Genomic DNA, 14,654 nt, shown 5'->3' on the forward strand with positions numbered 1-14,654 from the left:
TGCTTGGAACAGATTATTATTATTATTATTATTTTAAAGATTTTATTTATTTATTTATTCATGACAGACACACACAAAGAGAGAGAGAGAGAGAGAGGCAGAGGGAGAAGCAGGCTCCACGCAGGGAGCCGACGTGGGACTCCATCCCAGGTCTCCAGGATCACACCCTGGGCTGAAGGCGACGCTAAACCACTGGGCCACTGGGGCTGTCCATGCTTGTAACATATTAAATATGTGACTCCTCCACCTCTCCCTCATACCTCGATTATATAAACCCTTGAGATTTGTGTCCAATCCTGCCTCTTCCCAGAACCCTTTCTTAACAAACTTGGGCCCATTTGTCACCCTACCTCTTTCCCATGGCCCTCCACAATTTTGGCATTTTTTCTGGGATCCACCCTTTGCTTTTCATTCTTTCCATTCCAACAAACCACACCCTACTTCAGGGCTTCATCTAATCTCACCTCTGAAGTGTTGCCACATACTGCCCCAGGACAACTGGCTGAGACCTTGGCTGCTTTTGGCAAGCCGTGTGGTCTGAAACAGGATGACAGCAGCTCAGAGGAGTATGTTATTCGGAGTTGCACAAGGACACCGTCAGCTCACCAGGTGTGCACCTGTGAGGTCATGAAGGCTCAGAGGGAGTATCTTTTTCTAAGTTGTATAAAGGTGGCCCTGTACTTTTTAATCATCCCTTGCCCCTACCCCAGTTTCTCTTAATTTCAAATTATTTTTGTACATGGCTGACAAATCAATTTATTTTATTTTTTTACTTTAAGGAATTTTTAAAATTTTTTGTACATGAAAGCCATCCTCAAGGGCATCACCAACATATTTATTGGGTATTGTTGTAGAAGAAACAGCCTGGCCACCTGGTGAAATAAAATCTTGCTAGCATTCTTTGATCCTCAAACTTTAAATGTATACACAAATCACTATCAGATCTCATTAAAATGCAGACTATGATTTGGAAGTTCTGGGTGGAAGGTGAGACTCTGCATTTCTAATAAGTGCTTAAGAGATGCTAACGATGCTAGCCCGAGGACCACACTTTAGCCAGCAAATCTCATTGAGTGCTCTTAAAGGTCCCCAGGAGGTAGGTTTTATTCTTAATCCTGCTTTATGAGTGAGGAAATTGATAGTCAAACTGATTAAACAATTTGTTTGGGCTCGCATATCTTACAAATAAAGAAACGGGAACTGAAATTCAGGTGGATTCAAGACTTTATTTATTTATTTATTTATTTAATCATTTATTTATCAGAGACAGAGAGAGAGCACAGGCGGGAGAAACAGCAGAGGGAGAGGGAGAAACAGGCTGCCGCTGAGCAGGGAGCCCGATGACCTAGGGCTCGATCCCAGGACCCTGAGATCATGACCTGAGCCTTTGGGCAGACGCTTAACTGGCCAAACCGCCCAGGTGCCCCTCAAGACCTATTTTAAATCACCATAGTGCATTCTATCTAGTAGAGTTGGACAGAACAGAATCAACTTCAATTCTTTTTGGCAAACTTGGTAATGAATTGGCCTTGAACTTCTCAGTTGGGTTGTGCCCACGCTACTAGAAGTGGAGCATGGGGCCCTGAGAAGGAGAGGCTCCAGGAGAGCTGAAGGGTTTAGGGCAGCTGCAATGGGCCATATGTTGGGCAATCGGCAGGAGGGAAGGCTCAGGTGAAGTTGGGTGGCTAGAATTTGCCCAAGTACCAAATCAGTGGTTCCTAAACTCCATATTAGGATCACCTGTACGTGTTTTAAAACTTTCAAAACAGAGGGCATACCTCAGACAGTCAAGTCATAGTCTCTGGGGTTGGACACAAACATCAGTGTTCTCTGCAGCTACTCAGGTCGTTCCGGAGTGCAGATAATTTTGGGAACCTCTGCTCTTGACTGTTTGCTTCTAATGCTCAAGAGGCAAAGCCTTTAATTATTTATAAAGAGCCCAAAGAGCACTGAATAATGGTTTTGGGTTTTGGCATAGCTCAGGGTTTGGCAAACTTTTTCTGTATAGAGCCAGATAGCAAATAAAATATTTTAGGCTTTGTAGGCCAAGAGGCAAAACTGAGGATATTATGCAAGTACTTATGTAACAAGAGAGAAAACAAATTTCCACAAATTTTCTATTAAAGAGATTCAAAACTTTATGGATGCTAAACTTGGAATGTCACAGAATATGTATGTGTCATGAAATATTATATTTCTTTTGATTTTTTTTCCAACTGTTAAAAAATTTAAAAAATATTCTTAGCTTGTGGGCTCTACAGAAACAGGCTGCTGGCTGGATTGGGCCGGTGAGTTGAAGGGTTGGAATTTGCTGGTTCATGGTGTAGTTAGTGATGTACCTTGGTGAATCCAAGGAAGCTGTCAGACATAAGTATTTAAATAAAAATATCAGTATTCAAATGAGGGCCATCCCTGACTAGCAGTAAAACCTGCCTTGAAAAATCATTATCCTTTCTAAGGGCAATATGCAAATCAAATGACAACATTTAGAGACAGTCTATCCATATTTTTGATAAAAAATTAAAAATAGCCGGGTGAAAATATGGATAAACTATAGTCCACTACATGGAGTAATGTGCTTTGTAAACGATTCAAAATACTTAACTTTTAAAATATAAAAAACTTAAAGGGGATTTTAATTTGATTTGAAACAGCTTGGTTTTTAACCAACCAGGTGTCCATTCTCTCCAGACCCCAATTTGCTAAAGGGCCCTGGTTGCAGAGTGCAGCCCTCTTGTGTTTCTAGCTTGTGCGTTTGGATATGGGGATTATAGGCCAAAAATGGCTATTTTACGGAAATGCTGTCTGTGTCATCAGGTAGATGGTCTGAAATACATTAGAAGGGTGATAGAAATCACTCTACTGTCTTTTTTTTTTTTTTTTTTTTTAATACCCCTAAGCGAATGTTAAGGATTCCTATATGCCTCCCAAATCACACATCTGGTAATAATCAGGGAGAAACTTGAACCCACATCATCTGACTCTGACTGCAGATTTCTGTGCTCAGTCATCACACCACTCACACTTCAGAATATGCTGCAAAAGGAAAAGCCCAGCTCTGCAGATACCCTGTGTGAAAAGGTGCTGAGACTGAGGTCTGTTCAGTCCAGGCCTCAGAATTTTCACAGGTCCAGGGGCCTGACTCCTCCAATAGAGCTCTGCCTCTCCCTCTCGCTCTCTCCCTCTCTCTTAATGACCCAACCCATCCATTCTTTTATTTTTATGTATTTCTATGGTCAGATTTTTTTTTTTTTTAACAAAGATTTTTTGTTTATTCAGGAGAGACACACAGAGAGAGGCAGAGACACAGGCAGAGGGAGAAACAGGCCCCATGCAGGGAGCCTGATGTGGGACTGGATCCTGGGACCCCAGGATCACACCCTGGGCCGAAGGGAGGCACTCAACCACTGAGCCACCCAGGCGTCCCGATCAGATCTCTCTTTTTAATATTAGCTAGTATTTCCATTAATTCAGAATCTTAAAACAACAATATGATGAATTAAGAGAATAGTTATGCATCCACAGCAGAATGTACTATGTCCATTTTCCCAGCTCAGTGTAAAAACATATAAAAAATTTGAATGCCATATAAAAACACACAAATATAGGTGTGGCCACAATGTGCTTCTCACGTTCATTATCAAACCCTAGTTGTGCCTCCTTCCGTGCTTTCTGTGCTGCTCGCGGGTTATTTCCCAGGAGTCATTATCGGTTGTCTTTCAGGGGCAGCAGAGAGGTTGAAAATGGTCATTTCCTTGCCCCACCCAGTGGCCAGCTCCACTTCAACAGAAGCTCTGTTTAAACAGGCTACTTATTTCCTATTCCCTTCTTAAGGATTTTTATCTTGAAAACTAGCCTGAGGAGTTGTCACAATTACAGAAAAACGATTTTAAGCAAAAGGATATTACTATATTTATGTAAAAAGAACATTTAGAAGGTGCTTAGATACCCAACTATATTTGGTTAAGTACCTTTTAGGACATATAAGGCTGCATATTATGTAATTATTAAGAGTTAAATTTTGTAGCAGGATATGAAATGTTTTATTAAAATGTTAATTATTTAAGCAAGGTGAAAATTCTACATTCTGTATGTATATGATATGATAATCAATCTGACTGCATATTGACATGGATGCAAAGTTATACACAAAAGAGACTGAAAAAAAGAAAATGTTAATTAATAGATCTGGGGGGTAAGCTTACTGATTTTCTTTCTATTTTTGCTTCTTTCCCATGTTGAGCACATATTACCATTCTAGAGATCTTTATATTTATTTAAAAGAAATCCTACTGGCGGATTCAGTATCATAATCACTAAGTATTTTATTGTTCTGGATTGTAACTTGCTGTCACTCTACTATCTCCAGGCATTTTATAACCAGACCACCCTGAATTCTTGCATTAATAACTTCAGATAGTTTCTCATTGACAAAAGACACAGTTAAAAAAAAAAAAAAATCAGAGAAAGGAATCTTAGGACCTGAAGTTCCAAAAACAATGTTTGCAATTTATTTATTTATTTTACTTTAGTTTAATATATGTGTTTAGTTGGGTCCCCCCCCCCCCCCACCACCACCACCAACCTGTGAAAATATTCACTGCTAGTAGAAGTTGCCAGAAAACAGAAAGCTCCTCCCCTTGGAGTTTGTCTGCCTTGAGAGCTTGCCAGGCGTTGAAGGGGGCCCTCTGCTGTTAGCTAGATTTATTACAGTAAACTTTGATTTACACGGCTCCGTGCCCTTCCCTGAACCTACTCAGGTTTTTAATGTTTCTGTTATGATCGTACATTTCGCATAACACAGGGAACATAAATTCCACGATGCCAGCTGGCTCGGCTCATCATCCGCCAGTTCCGCCCTTTATGAACTATACCACAGCCTGGGAACATCTGGCGGTTTCCCATTTCCACGTTAGAGTGGGGTTCTGACCTCTATTTCCCTTTCAAATGGGTCTCTTCGGCAGAATAACTCTGCTTTCTGCATGAGCTTCGCCCTCCACAGGTTTGCAGTGCACAGGAGGCCCTTGTGCACTTGTCGCAGCGGCCTGCCTCTCCGCCCTGCTCCCTGGACCCCCTTTGTTAGCTTTTCCCAGCCGGTAACTGTGACCCCTCTGCCCATCTTCCTCCTTGGGCCTTTAATTTTTAAAAACATCCATCTGTGTTGCATCCGAGGGCTCATCCGTTTTCACAAGTCTAGTTACGGTGTCTCAACAAATGACCCCCTGGGCTGTGTCATCTCCAGGGCCCTGGACGAGGAGCCGGCAACTGGGGTTTTCTGGGCACCTGCTACCTGGGCACGGTGGGGGAGGGGGGTCCAAACAGTAGAGATCAGAAAGTTATAAAAATATATCTCTTTGCCCATCTTCCTTTGAGGGCATCGGAAAATCTCTGCCCCCTGGGACTGAGCTCTTGGGACGATGTTTCTTGAGTGTCTGTGACCCTGAGTTTGCCCCCGTGCTTTTCTCTCCTCATGCCATCAGAAAGACGTCGCTTCACATCTGGAGGGTGGTTCTAGCCTTTTTAACTTTTTTTTTCCTAGCCTCTCAGAACTGTTTCCTTCTCTCTGTTCTGCGTGTACTGAACACGCGAGTCTTCCTAAGAAACACCTCTTTAGTCATTTCCCTCCCCCCTGAAGATACCTGCCATGCTTCTCCGTTGCTGACGGGTTCAGTTTTGAATGTTTCACCCTGATATTCTAGGTCCTTTAAACGTGGACTTTACCTCTCCAGCCGAGTATCTGCTCCTAACAAGGTTATTCCAACTGGCCTGCCTCCTCCCTGCTCCTCTCTTCCCTACCCCAGGCCTTCCATCCCTACACTAACGCTTTGTCTCTTCATCCCTGTCTGCACTGCTCTCTTTCAGTCTATGTGTCAAAATCCAACTCCCATTTGAAATACTCCTATTTCCATCAACTATTCTCTAATAATCAGGCAATGGGGATATGATCCTGTCTCAGCTACCCGTTGGGTATTTATTACTAGTTCCGCACATTATAGTACTTTATGGTATTTCGTTTGATGCTAGGGTGTATTCTCTTGGGCGCCCTTAATTGTCCCTTTTCTATCTTGTCTCACTCACTGTATCTGTGTTTATGGGGAGCAGACTATGGTCTGGTATTTCACATTGGGGGACCATGTTGGGCTTCGTCAGTTGCTTAAACTCTGTGGAATTCATTTTCTTCTGTAAGTTGGAGATGATGATACTTCTCTACTTATCCCTTTCTGATACTTGAAGCTAAAATGAAATAACGTAGGGAAACACTTCACAGCTTTCAAGCTCACGTGTGACCACTATCATGATGATGCGTAACCTCCCTCTCTCCCTCCTGAAATATCACCTAATATAGGGTCATAGAATTTCTTTCTGAGGATAGAGTTAATCACGAAAGAGCATCACAGCCATCATGAGGAAAGGACACTGTGTGTCTGAAGGCACATCACAGCTGCCAGAGTAAAAGATTGAGGTCGCTGTCTTCAACTCAGCTCTTCATTTTCCCTAGCCGTCGACGTTGATAGTGCCTATTTGCGTTCATACCAAGGCTCTTGAGATATCCGTCTGGACTTACCTTTTATACTCTAGCGATCTGGGGTCAAAACTCCCAAGTATACAGAAATTGCTTTCTAAAAGTGACCCAAAGCATCCTAATTATTTGATTGAATAGCTACTCACTACCCTTATCTCCCAGGCCTCTCTGTCACATTAGATGCCATTAGGGTTGTAAAATACGGTTTGAAGAAACAGGGAGATATTTCAATGCAAGAGATCACAAAGGAGGAGACAGATTTGACTACATTATAACGAAGGATATGTATGTCTACATCAATAATTTATTATTAAAAGATTAATTTATTTATTTGAGAGAGAGGGAGTGCATTTGAGAGAGGGAGAGGGAGAAGGGGAAGAAAAGAGAGACACTCTCCCACTGAGCGTGAAGCCTGAAGTCTCGGTCTCAAGACCCTGAGATCACAGCCTGAGCTGCAGTCAAGTTGGGCGCTTAACTGAGCCACCCAGGTGCCCCTACATCAATAATTTAAAAAGCGAAATGGAAAGGCAAGCAGAAACTTGGAAAATATTTGCTTTGTATTTGACAATCCTATTAATATCCTCATCTTAAAACCTCTAAATAACATTGAAAAAGATACACACTATAATAGGAAAATGGGAAAATATTACAAACATACAAAACTTACAAGTCACAGAAACATATATGTTCAAAAACATACAAATCACCGAAGAGAACATGTAAATATTACATGTATAATGTTCTTCTTCGCTAATAAAGTCAGTGGCTAGTTTTAGGTCTCATTTTTTTCCTGTTGAAATGTTGCAGAAGTATGTTAAACTTCTTTTGAACAGGCTCCATTAAAAATTCTGATCAGCTTGCTTGGAGTCCTTCATGTTGAGCCCAAAATGGTGGGCCTCGTCTGCACTGTACTTGCTTGAGAGTATCCTCTGGGCGTACGTTTTCCTTTTTCCCAGAATCTGATGGGGGCATGTGCATCCTAACACCAATCTTAAAAATATCATTAGCTTGCAAAGGCATGTTTATATCAAGTTACGCCTTTAATAAAGTATATCTGCCATCTCCCATCCAATGAAAAATAAAATCTGAGAATTACAGGTAAAATCATGTCAGGTCCTGTTGAAAGAATGAGTGATGGGTTGTTTAAGAAGGTGAAGAACAAAGAAAGAAATTTCGTCTCCATCTAAACACTGCTTTGCATCTATACTGTCGGTCTGTATTCTTGGTTCAAAGTTATAGATCTTCCCAGTGATACATGAGCCGCCGAGCATAGTCTTACACCACGTTGCCAAGAGCTTTCTTATTGCCTTGAACATTTTTTCCCCCCTCCTATATTAAAATATGCCCTTTGGGACATGGGTCTGGAAAAGTATTCCTTTTTTTAGAGCTACTAATTTCAAATGGAACTGACATTGCAAAGATCTTATAAATGTTCTTTTCTACTCTCATAAATCAGGCACCATTATTGAGTATAATGTTCCCAGCACTTTATATACACAATTCATTTAATATTGTGACAATGTGGAAGAGGAATTTATTTATTTATTTATTTATTTATTTATTTATTTATTTATACAGAAGAGAACCAGAAACATGTCTCATATAAAATAAATAGCTTATTTAAAGTTCAAGCTACTGAGATGCCCTCCTTTGAACTCCTTTGCCTGACTCCAGGGTCCATATTTCTCTACCTTACCTCATTTTTTGATGTTTTTTTTTTTTCAACTCTGTAACTTTTGTACTATGTGCATGTTAAAATTGACACAAAGCTTATCATGTGAACTCAGTGGTCCTTGATTTGTGTTCTGAGGTACTTTGGAACTCTCTAGACTGTCGGAACCTTTTATGACGGTTTCCACTGATCCTATAAAATGACTTACCTACTGCATCTGGAAGCATCTAGAAGTTCTTATCAATCATGAAAACGTTGAAGAATTCCCTTTCTGAGCTAAAGAATAAAAAACAGGACTTCTGTAAGACCTCATAGAGCAGTGTGATTTTTAGGCTAGTGATGGTCACGGCAAGACGACTGTTCTGAAACGTATTTTTATGTTCTGAGCTCTCAGAGCGTTTAATGGCAGCCTTGGGAAAAAAACTCTCATCAAGAAATATTCCTAGGTGGTCATCCATGCAATCCATATTGAATGCTCTGGCTTGAGTGTCTCCTTGGGAGCAATATTTAGTAGAGAAATTCTAGTAACATTTGCTTTAATGACATTAGAACATCATGAGTGGCCTAGTCAGTATCAGGTAGGATACAAGGAAAATTGTCTTTCTTCCTTTTTCAGACCTTACAGTTATGGCAGGGGATATACCGCTGCTGGGTTCAAGTTTCGGCTTTGCTACTTGAGAGGTGAGTGACCTTGACAAGCCAGTTGACACCTCTGAGTTTCCATTCTCCTACCTTATGTAATAATAATAATAAGACTCAAAACACTAGTTTGTACAAGATATTGAAAATAATAAACATGCAAGTATTTTGTGGACTTTAAAAGTACTGTACACAAAAATAAACAACCCAATTTAAAAATGGGCAAAGATCTGAATAGAGATTTCTTTAAAGAATACATACAAATGGCCAATAGCCACATGGAAAGATGCTCAACATCATTAGTCATCCAAACCACAATGAGCTAGCACTTTACACCGATGAGGATAGCTACTATGAAAAAAATCAGTGAGAATGAGTGTTGTTGAGGATATGGAGAAATAAGGACGCTCACAGGGTCCAGATTGCTGGTGGGAATGTAACATGGTGCAGATTCTTGGTAAAACAGCCTCACCATTTCGTTAAAACTTAACATAGTTACCATATGATTCAACAATTTTACTTCTGGTTAAATACCTCAAAGAAATAAAAATGCATGTCGACACACAAAAAAAACTTATGCATGAATGTTCATAGGCATTATTCATAATAGCTAAAAGATGGAAACGGCTCTGATGTCCACCAGCTGCTGAATAGATAAATGAAATGTGTATTCATCAAATAGAATATTACTTGGCAATCAAAAGAAATGAAGTATTGATACACACTATTACATGGATGTACCTTGAAACATGCTGAGTGGAAGAGGCCAGTCACAAAGGATCACTTGCTGTATGAATCAATTTATATAAAATGCTCAGAGTAGGCAAATCCGTAGAGATAGGAGGTAGGTTGGTGGTTGCCTATGACTGAGAAGGTTAGAGGCAAATAAGAAGTGACAGCTGACGGGCATGGGGTTTCTTTAAGAGTGATGCAAATGTTCTAAAAATTGATTTGTGTGATCGCTGTACAATTGTGTGAATAAACTAGCAACGACGACACGTTTCAAATGGGTGAAATGTATACTCTGTATGTGAATTATATATATATCTCAATAAAGCTGTTATTATTAAAGTACTGTACAGTATGTCATTATAACAATTTGTCCTACTTCTATCTTTGTATTTGTCCTTTATCACAACCACAAGATAGTAGTATTCTCAGCTTTTGGCTCTAAGCTAGAGACAAACGTCCACTGTAAATTTTTTGTGAACTCTTATAACGAAAATTTTCTTAGGAAAGTAGTTCACAAAGGAATCTCACCAGATGAGTTTTATTGCAATGAGTCCTGGGGAAACGTGTGAACATTACTGTCTGTGATTTGATTATAGGGAAGCATCTGGCTGTGGACTGTTTCAGGTCAGCTTCTCACCTTGGTTATTTACATTCTCCACATTTGCCATCATCACAGGGAGTTGGTGCAAATCAGTACAAAATGGCATCAAGGTGAACACTTCCCTATTCTCAATTTCCCTAAGATAATTTACCATGATTCCTGGGTAATAAATATGCTTTGCATCCAGGATTTTGTTCTTAGAATCTACTTTGTTTGTAGGCTTCTGACTTAAACAAAAAAATATCCGCCCTCAAAACAAAACAAAACAATTCTGGCCCACAGCAATTTGTAATACGTTTTTATTTATCTTTCCTTAGTATATTGCATGGTCTGCGAGGATAAGAAGTTTTGTTTCATTTAATTTCGTATTTTGTGGGTTTGATACATAGGGCTCAACCAGTGGTTTCTTGAATGATGAATTAATGAATAAATGGATGCAGAAAGCAAGCTGAGCAGAAATACTGACATTTATCTGACACATGGGCCACAAAGACAGCCACGCGGATTTGGGTAAATGTAAGGGCCTTAGCAGGCTGAACGTGGAGGTTTTTGTCACTCACAAGTTACCTTGTCAGGCCATGGAAAGCAGAAATTTGTAGTTGATTCAAATTTCACAGGCTTTGACAGAAGCAGGATGGTGGGAGCTACGTCTTAGCGCCTGAGCCTCACTTGCCCCCATCTGGGGCATTGACGGTGTGCAAGCCTCTACTTAGCCTCTCATCAAAGAAGTGGGGAGGGGAAGAGGATTGGGAGGGGGGGATAATTCCTTGTTGTAATCGTATTCCAGAATTCAGAGATCCTAGAAGTCCTCCAGAAGCAGCCCTTGAGAAATGTCCCTGATCTGCTCTACCAAAAATGACATTAAGAAAGGAACTCATGAGGGGTAAATATAAAATTGGGATTGTGATGGAACTAAGTAGATTGAGAGGAACCTGCCCAGACCAATGGCTCTTAGGCAGGGGACTGGCACCTCAAGCTCAGCAGCTTGCGGTGTGTGCTGGGGCCACCTGCCCTTTGGTTCAGTGCATTCACTTGGGCTCAGCCAGGTGTGTCACCTCCCCCACCCTGGGAGCCCCCGTCCGCTGTGCCATCTCCAAGCCACCACCACCTGGCCAGTGTGAAACTTGGTCCAAATAAGAGCAGAAAAGGGTTAAATCCTACAGGCACAGGTGTCTGGCAGCTTTTGCCCTTTTGGGCCATTCTCAGGGCAGCGGGTAGCTTGTAAACGAGCATGGGGGGCAGTCGGTGGAGACCCCCGCCTCTCCTCACTTTCACACCTCGACAGTAGGATGACGTGCGAGGATTCCTTTCTCTCTGGCTTCCCTCCTCAAGAAAGAGTGAAGCTTCAGCCTTCATCCTGTGTTGCGGGGCTAGCCATTCCTACACAAGGCCTGTGTCCCCTTTCCCAATTTGCCGAGCAGGCTTCCCTAAGTGCAGGACTCATCGATGCGGGGAAGGTGGGTTGTTCTTGGCTCACTTACCTAGTCAGACTGTACCTCCTGACCTGGGCTCTTGGCACCATGAGGAATTTGAGCCAATTCCATGCCAACTTGGTCTCACTCCTGATGGAATAAACAGCTAAGGCTTCCTGGGCTCTGTGTCTAGGCAGCCGGACTCTTTGATGATTCCTTTCTTATCCAAAGCTGCTTCTCCCTGGATGGGGACACTCACAGAATGAGCTGGTGCTCAGGACGTGTTGCATGGAAAAGAGGCGGGGGTGGGGGGGTGGGGGGGTGGGCGGCGGTGTGGCCTGCTGTCTGCTCCCTTCCCCGATGGCAGGGAGGACACCCCGGTTCCATTAGCGGATATGTCCACTAGCTAATCAAGAATTGGAGCCGAGTGCTCCAGAGAGCTGAAGCACCAGGCAGGGCTGGCGCAGGACCTGGTCTCTTGCTCAGATTCATAGGAAGGAAACGGTTAGGAGTAGAGTTTTAACCGTAAAGTGGACGGTGTGTCATTGACGCATCACTCAACAGATATTTGTTATCGGCCCAAGGCCTGGCAATAGCTGTCTAAAAAAGATGAGTAAGAGCAAGATGAATTTTTTCTTGGCCCTGAGGGGTTCAGGACGTATTGAGGGAGAAAGGCAGGTGCTATGCAAAGGGGGGCGGGGGTGCTCGGGACAGGCTGGGAGCACCCCCCACCCCGCTCTGGACCCCGGGGACTGAAAGAGGGGCCTGAGGCAAACTGAAGGAGCCCCGCCACCATCAGGAGGTTAGGATGCAAAGAAAACACCTTTAATGGAAACGTTAGCACTTGGAGATCTCGCAGATGTGCTGTCCTTGAGGCTCCAGCAGGAAGAACTGGCTGTCCCCCTGGGAGGGGCAGCGTCCCCGTGGTCCCAGGGGCGCCAACTGGAGCCCGAGGACGGCTTCTGCTGTGGGAGCCAACACGGCTTGTTTTCTCTGCAATCTCAGAGAATTTGAGCAAAGCCTTTTCAGAGCAGTGACAATAGCTTTTCTTTTAAACACTCCCTGCGTTTCCCATTGTCTGTCAGGTACCTGGTGGATGATTTTCATAAAAACCTTGTAAACTAGTATTAGTTTACCTACTTGACAGAAAAGAAAATAGAGATATAGAGAGGTTAGCTTAATAATTTCGTCGCTCAGATAGTAAGTCTTGGGGCAGGTTTTTGGTCCATGATACACAGTCTCTAGAAAGCCCTACTGTTTATTATATTAAGCCTGCACCGTATAATCATCATCTAACCTACCAGGGCCCGAAAAATGTCTCTAGATGTCTTCTGAAATGCTTTAAAATGCTTATTTTTAAAGTTTTAAAGAATGAGACCCCAAACAATTTTAAAGAAAACAAGCAAACAGACAAATAAGTCAAATTCTAACTCGAGGGATAGCGGGATATTAAGAGTGGGGTTAGAGTCTCATTCTGATTCTTGCTACAAAACACCCCCTTGGGCTGCTGTTTCTTTCCCTGGAAATGAAAAGCAGTGAATGAAAGGATCTTATACCTCTCTCTTAACTCTAAGATTCCTTTTTTTTTTTTTTTTTCAGGTGAGGAAATGTGACATTTCTGTCACTGATGTGAACCAAGGGAGGGCTTTTTATGGTAGAGTGATTGTCAAACCTGGACACATTCTTAAATGTGACTGTCAGGGGGAGAGAAATTCTTCTGGAGACCACACTACAAATATTGTTTTGAATTTAGAGTCACAGCCATCCATTTTCTCTGCAGGATGTGTAGACGTTAGTGTACATTTCTTGGTTTCTGATGTTTTGCTGGAAGGTTCTGATTGAAAAGTTCATTTCCTTACACACCAGGAGCAGTGTTTGTAGGTCAACCTCCCACACTCTACTCTAATATTTGAACTCTCTCAGGAATATCCTGAGATTTCCTGGGCATATGATTTAATTTCTGGCTGCCTAGGTCTTGAATGGGGGCGTTGGAAAATAGGAAACAGCGAGAAAGGACCTCCAGCTACTGGTGCAGGGAGCTCATTCTATATCTGGCCTGAAGAACATGGTGAAGAACCCTAATGGCTTACTGCCAGTCATCTTACTTCTTGCTTGTTGCATCCTTTCAGTGCCTCTGCACAAAACTGAATGCGGAGTGTCTCTGCCTCCTCCGCTCCCACGCTCAGGAGTGTAGACACCGGATGAAAAGGCGCATCGCTTGCAAATCAGAGACACTGCAGACAACTGGTCTCCCGTCCCAGCAGGGTCCTTAGAAGTTCCTGCCAATGCTTGTACTGCTCAGAGTGGGCCAGGTCCCTCAAAGATTCCCCACACTCACCAAAGTCCTTCTGACCCCCTTCAGTGCCCTCTTCTGCCCCAGCAGGCGACCTTGCCGTCCCTACACTGAGGACGTTTAGGTCCCAGGTAAGCCCTCCATCAGCCACCAGCCAGGTACCTACATGCCTCCATCTGTTCATACCCACGCTGGTTCCAACAATCTGTCTTCTGGTCTCAAGGACTGGCTTGCTCCTTTCTCAAGTCCAGGTCCGGTAGGTCCCCGACCCATGTCACTGCCCCCAGGCCACTCAGAACTTGGTGGCATCTCATTCCTAAGTCATGGCCCCACTCTCCTGCCTCCCCAGTCTTTCCCTCCCCAAGGTTCCCAGGGAAGCAAACTGGCCATGTTTCTCTTTAGCCACCATCAAGGCTCTCTCTTCTTTGAGATTTCAAATGTTCGAGGGGGTGGACTCGACCCCTAACTTTGCTTCCTTACCTCCTACAGATATCTGGCTTTTGTCCCCACCGTCCCTTAACTTTTCTCCACTATCGTCACCAAAAGCCCCTGGGGGCCAAGATGCAAGATCCTTTTCTGCTCCTTAGCTTCTGGGCCTGGGTGTTGCACTTGGCGAAGTTGACCACTCTCTCTTTTTAGAAACACTCTCTGTATTTCCTTGGTTTCTCCGACACTACGTCCTTCTGGTCTTCTCCATTCCAACCTGGCTGTGCTTCTCTCCCATAGGGGCTTCCCTCCCAGTATCATCACTTAAAAGTTCGTTGGAGGTAGCGTTGGGTGGT

Source organism: Canis lupus, chromosome 12 (genome assembly GCF_003254725.2).
Source record: "Canis lupus dingo isolate Sandy chromosome 12, ASM325472v2, whole genome shotgun sequence".
NCBI lineage: Eukaryota > Metazoa > Chordata > Mammalia > Carnivora > Canidae > Canis > Canis lupus.